Raw genomic sequence first — 7,071 nt, forward strand, 5'->3', positions numbered from 1 at the left:
ACACAAACTCATAGAAAAGTCCAGAAATGTGATTTTTATTTAAAAACTAATAAAAATATACTAAAAACTAACTAAATCATGCTAAAAACTACTTAAAAACAATGCCAAAAAGCGTATAAATTATCCGCTCATCATGTCCCTAGGTGAGCTTCCAATCCAATTTCCAAAAAAAAAAAAAAACATTGTGCCAAAATGACTAGTTTCAAATATGTGTAGAGCACATAAGTAAACAGTTAATGGTCAATCATATCATTATGGCATAAGTATAACATATGGATGCATATGATCAAGAAACACAATGCATTAAGATAAATACACAACATCCATCAAGAAATTACGTAATCAAAGAAAAGAATTCTAATCACATGTTGGCTAGCTACAACATGCAATTCAAAAGAGTTATAAGCTCGAAGACAATTCTCATCACTTGGTATTTTTCAAAAGGTAAGCATGAAGAACTCAAAACCAAGTAACAAAATATAACCTCAATCATAGAATCCAACAAAGATTATCTAAAAACATTCATGCTAAAATAGCATTTAGGCAATAAGGGCAGCAACGTATAATAAACAAAGTCAATAATCCAACACGTATAATGAAAAGAGAGAAAATAAAATGAAAGCTAAACTAAAACTAACTAATTAACTAACCAACTAACTAATTAACTAACTAAAATAAATGGTTATCCAAGGTGTTTGGAAGTGTTGGATGAGGGGTAGGAGAAGGGAAGAAGAAAGGAGAAGGAAAGAATTGGAAAGAGGAGAAGAAAATAAGTGGATGGAAGAAAGGGCATCCACGCGTACGCACGCATGGCGCGCGCGCGTCGTTGGATTATTTCGAGAGTGGCGCGTACGCGTCATGTGCGCGTGTGCGCAAGTGGGGTTTGTGCTAGAGGCACAACGTTGGCGTGGCGCAGGCACAACTCTCTGGAAAATGTATGGAGGTTGGAACTTCTCAATCCACGCGTACGCACGCATGGCGCGCGCGCGTGGATGGTCGAAAATGCTGGAAGTGCGCGTACGCGCCATGTACGCGTACGCGTGGAAGGTGCGCTGTTTTTGAAAAATTTTTTCTATGAACTATTGAGCTTCACATTGCACTTCCTAACAAACCACTCATACACCTCCCTGTGCTTCATTTTAGGGTGCTTCCTAAGTTTTGGATATAACTTGTTCACAGTCCATTCCTGAGTTGCAGCTCTATTTTTCGATTTCTTGCACAAGTGTGATTGTCAACTGATGTTTTTACCTGCCATGAACTATCAGAGCATTCATCAGATTTGATAAACAACTTGGATAACTGACGAATGGATTTTTGTGTGGCTTAGAATTCACAATTGAAATCTCGTTGTAAAGTATAGCTTCTAAACCAACAATAATCCTTTCATACAAAAATTTGTTTGTCACAAGTAACAAACCCCTAAATTCTATAAACCGAAGTATTTAAACCTCGGGTCGTTCTCCCTAGGAATTACAATGAAGTATCTTGTTATTGGTTAGGGGTTGTATTTTGGGGTTTTGGGATAAGAGACATGAAATGTAAATGACAATGAAAATAAACTAACAACTAAAAAGCACTTGGCAAGGTTGTGAGAATTAGAAGTCCTATCCTAGTTATCCTCCTCGATTGTGACCACGATTTGATTCATCCTTGATCCTTGGCTTAAACAGCATCAGAAATGAGTTGGATTGGGCCCACAAGGCTTCTAAAATCGCTGGCCACGTTTGCATTAAGTGGGTCATGTGCCACCATCGGCGCGTCCGCGTACCGTGTGCGTGCGCGCCCCTATGCGCGATGCAACTATGGAAAATCTTATATCGTTTCGAAGCCCCGGATGTTAGCTTTCCAACCCAACTAGAACCGCATCAATTGGACCTCTGTTACTTTGTTTTCACACCCGTCCTTGAGTTGATCATGGTGATTTCCTCCGGGTGGCAAGAGAGATGAATTCTCATAGGAGCACCAATCTATTCTCCTAGACCCATCCAATTGAGCATTAGTCCAACCCTTGCTCTTTGAAGCTTCAACCATAATGAGCCTTGATTTGCAACGCCAACCACAAAACCTTTTTCGTTTACGCTTCATCCCACAAAGCTCCCTAAGTTGGTCATCCGTTTCAAGCAAACCATATTCAAGTGGGATAATAAAGCTAGTAGAAATAAATTTCACCCACTCAAATGAATGAGTAGATGGCAACCTAGGCAAAGACAACTCCAAGAGTTTTGATAAGGCGTATTCAATTCCCATCCTCCTTTTTCTAAGGATTTCCACCTCTTCACAAGACTTCTCAATTATAATCCTTTGTTCAACAATTTTATATAAACCTTTCCTCCTACTCAAGTCATAAATGGGAGGGTAAGAAAAATTTACCTCCACATTGCTTTCCATCTCGTTGGGAGAAGGTTCTTCATGCTCAAAGGATTCTTCACCACTAAGGTTTGATGCTTGATCTTCATCACCAAGAAGAGGTCGGCTTGACAGCTTTCCGGTTCTTTCATTTCTTCATGAGTTCTCCAACTTTTCATGCTTTCTTTCTTCATTCCCTTGATCCAATCTTTGCCTCCTAAACCTTAAATCACTTAACAAACATATCAAGACATTTAATAGAATCAAGGTGAAATAAATTTAGCTATTTTGAGTCCTAAAAAGCATGTTTTCACATTCAAGCACAATTAAAGGAGAATATACAAAACCATGCTATTTCTTGAATAAATATGGGTAAAAGGTGATAAAATCCCCAAAAATCAATACAAAACAAACCGTCAAATTGGGGTTTGTCAATAACTCATAGACAATTAAATAAACAATACCTGCATCAGAGCATTCATCAGATTCGATATCCTCGTAGCTGGAGTCGTCAGTGTTAATAGCTTTGTCCGTTGCTCTGTCAGCAGCAGGCCTATGCTTCTCTCTATGATCTAGTTTCTTGGCCCTAGAAGACTGTCCTCCATCAACTCCACTGTCACTGTCACTACTGTATATAGAATCTCCTACAACTTTTGGAGACTTGTACAAACTATCGTCAGCACTCTCATATGAATCATGAGAGTCACTATCATTATCAACTGAAGTTGCCTTAACTTGCCTTCCAGATCTTTTTTTGGTTGTATCTTTCACCTTCTTATTGATCTTATCGGCTGGTGTAGGCTTGGCAGAACCTTTAGCAGCCTGGGGTTTAGTCTAAGACTTGGGCTGATGGGTGGGCTTTTTTATGGGCTTAGATGTGGGCTGAGAAGTGGGCTTTTGTGTGGGCTGATGTGTTGGCTTAGGTGTGGGCTGAGGTGTGGGTTGAGGAGTTGGCTCAGGTGTGAACTTAGGTGTAGGCTTAGGTTTGGGTTGAGGTGTGGGTTGAGGAGAAAGTAACTTGGTGGGCTGAGATTTGTTCTTTTTTGGCTGAGGTAATTTTTTTGTGGTCTTACAATAAAGTTGAGACATTGCTTCATTGTGGTCCTTATTCACTTTCTCTGGGGGTTCAGGGATGGTTAGCAACTATAGTACATCATCATCATCCTCGCTCATGTAGTCAACCACGTGTGGCTTAGAAACTACATGCTCAAAATAGATGTTTATGAGGTGATGATTCCTCCTGCAATCCTTAACCAATGCCAACAGATTAGCATCATTTTCTAGCCTCCTCAAGCCATTATCCAGAAGTGTTCCAAGAACCTTCCACAAGAAATTGTTCATCTCAGTATATCCTAACTCCTTGTAATATCCTTCACAAAAAACACATCTAGAGTGTCTGCTTCTACACCCATTAATACTTCAGTATTATCTGGTTCATAAAACAGATATCCTGATTCATCTGTTTTGAACTTTCCACCATGATGAAATACAAAGGTCATAGGGGATCTTCCATCTACAACCAAAATAGCAACACACTAAACTATTGGAAATTTTGTTCATAAACAAGCAAAGCAAATTCATCATCAACTACAAAAACGAAAATAAAACACACACATGCAGTTATACAGAGCGCAAACATTGTTCTCAAATTTCGAAAAACAAAGTCATTCATGGATCACCACGAAATCCTTAAGTCTGAACATATTTTTTCAAACCCTAACATTGCAAACAGTAACAATGGACTTCCAACGATCATAGAAGCACATTCATCAAGAGATAAAACCACAATCAAATTCAGAAAATAACAAAAAAAAGGTAACCTACCTCTCACGCAAGTTGATGGTGTGCACTTTTCGGTTGACCAAAGTTGTCGCAAACCAGTCACCTTCAACTCCAACACAATGTCGTCGTCGGTCTAGGCCGATAGTCGTCGTTTAATGCTTCGTCTTGGTGGAGGTGAGAACCGAAGACGAAGGGATTAGAGAGATGTTTTGCTTTCAGAAGAAGGTTGGAATTAGAGAAATGTAACGAAACAGGGATGGAAAATGAAGCGTTGTAAGGGATGAGGAAAGAAAACGACGTCGTTTAAACTTTGGCTGACATGTCACACTAATGGCCAGGTAAGCAAATGGTAACGCCGTCAGTCAAATAATAGACGGAAGGACTAACGTTACCATTTTTAAATTTTTGGGGGAAAATTTTGATTAATTTATTCTTTTGAGGACCAATTTGGAGATCGAGTAATCTTTCAGGGACCAATTTGGATATTTACTCATAATTTGGCAGATTACATATTGAAAGGTGTGACCTATGGTTTTCCTAGTGTTTCAGCATCTCATGTATACTTTTATTAAACCTGGATCACATTTTGCATACATTTCGTTGGTGCAATGCAGTGTGATATACTTTGAATTGTCATCTATACCAACCAGGGCGTCTAGTCTAGTTGAGGAGGAACATTTCCATCATCCGGGGCGGAGCTACATTGTAGCAAAGGGACAATTTTAATTTTTTACATGTAAATTATATGTAAATTCCAGTTTAGCTCCTCTTAAAATTTTATTTTAGTCTTATTTTATTATATAAATATTTTTGGCTCCCCTCTAATCGTTCATCTAGCTCCGCCCCTGCAATCGTCGGGGTTCCAAGGTGTCAAATTCTGTTTTAATTAATATTGTAGAAATGGTTTCATGATATAAGACTTGACATAATCGAATTTATAGAAGTTCGCTAAATGTTTACTGAAATATTTTGAATCCTGTACATCGGAATCCTGTCTTATTTCTACATTCTGGCTTGAAACTCATTTTTGGATTAAGCACCAGAGAGGAATTCATACAATTTAATACATGTTAGCAGAGTTTATGCGACCAGATGAAAAGCAGAGATTTGGTGAGCCATCATGGAAATCGCGACATGCATGGGTAGCATTGGATGTAGGTATCATATGGAGACTATAATAATAATAATAATAATCAAAGATGCGAGGAAGAACAAGTAGAATGAGACTCTCTGCAGCAAAGACATCAAAACTGGCCCCATTGCTGCTCCAACCAAACCCAGTTTGCGTCTAAACATTTTTATAAAATTAAGTTTAACTCCTCCACACCTAGTAGCCTTTTCCATTGAATACACGCTTCTCTTCGCGCCTTCCTATTAGACGAGATTCTCTGATCAAATTGTCATCTCCAAATGCTGCTCCAATTCGAAATTAGGAAGAAGATGTTGCTGAAATTGGTTGTGTTCTCACTTCTCCAATGGTTGCACGGTGCTGTGGTTATGGGACTCCGGCTCGCCAGAACAGGGAAGAGACGGCGCCGCCGCATCCTGATTCTTCTTCTCATCGCTGCAGGTTGGCAATATAGTTCAGATGAGTGGGAGGAAGTCCTTGAGGTTGTGATACTCATCCCTGACTTCAGAGGCCTCCATCTCCAAGCCGAAGCGGTGGCTGAGATACCGCCGGGCTAGTTCCTACCGAGGTGTTGTAGTTGTTGCTTCTCTGGCGCACCTTTCTCCTCGATTCTTCTCTGCTTACTATAGTCTATAGCTGCCACAATTTGAAAGAAGAGTGAGCTTGGCCACTGTGTGAGCTAGCTCCTTACTCTAGTTTTTCATATGGCCCAAATCAATTGTCCTATTTTACTCCAGAGATCACTATGTAGTTGTGAGCCAAACCAAGTCGGCCTTGTCTATTCACACCGGAGAATTGCATTTTTCGTAGTCTCTTCTTCCTACAAGCAAATGGAACATATGGGATTCAGATAATTTCCTTTTGAAAAGGTTATGTCTCACCGGCATTAGCTTTAGTGTTTTACTGTTTTAGCCTTTTAGGCCCTTATATGCTATATAAACTTGAGGAATCTCAGGAGTCAGTCATTTTAGTGTTTTATAACTATCAATTGACTATTAATAGTATTTTTAATAGTGTGAGATTATATCTAATAATGAAAAATCATTTACTGTTAGCCCGAAAATACAAAAGTTACTGTCCCTAAACTTTTTCTATAAACTTTGATTAGCTCCTGTAAGCTAAAAAGAAAAAACCGAGTGATTGAACTTTGAACTACACGAACAAAAACAAAATTAAACTTTGAACTAATGGCTTACACTCCAACTCAATTTAATATCGGGTTTGATTTTTAAATCTCTGCTATTTTCTCCATGAACTGCGATATAATATTCAATTTGGTCCTTCAAAATTTGAAGTCGAATTTAATTTGATCTTTACAATTTTAATGGACTTAAATTGGACCCTAAAATTTATAATCGTAACACATTAACTCTTGAGCTAATTTCTCTCAATGATATGTTGATTTAATACATTAACTATTTGTGATTTGGATTCCTCATCTAAGTTCCATGTAATTAAGAGAAGTTTGAATATTACTTCTAGAGCCACAAAAAATCTCGTTTTCATAAGAATATTAGAAAGACAATCAATTTTCTAAAAGATCTAATAGGTCTTAGTCACATAGAATTTAAACGAAAAATTTAAATCTTAGCAAATAAACATACAAAATTAACATGCCATTTACTTGCATAACTATTTAAGGTTTTATTAGAGTAAGAGATTAATTAAAGCTTTTATAATTAATCTAAATAAGATTTTGGTGATTTTATCAAAACATATCAGTTTTTGAGTGAACACTTTTTGGGACAAATCCCAAAAGAAGATTATCAGAAACTATCCTACCGAACATGATAAGTTGATATTAAAAAAAATGC

The sequence above is a fragment of the Arachis ipaensis genome, chromosome B09, assembly GCF_000816755.2.
Source record: "Arachis ipaensis cultivar K30076 chromosome B09, Araip1.1, whole genome shotgun sequence".
NCBI lineage: Eukaryota > Viridiplantae > Streptophyta > Magnoliopsida > Fabales > Fabaceae > Arachis > Arachis ipaensis.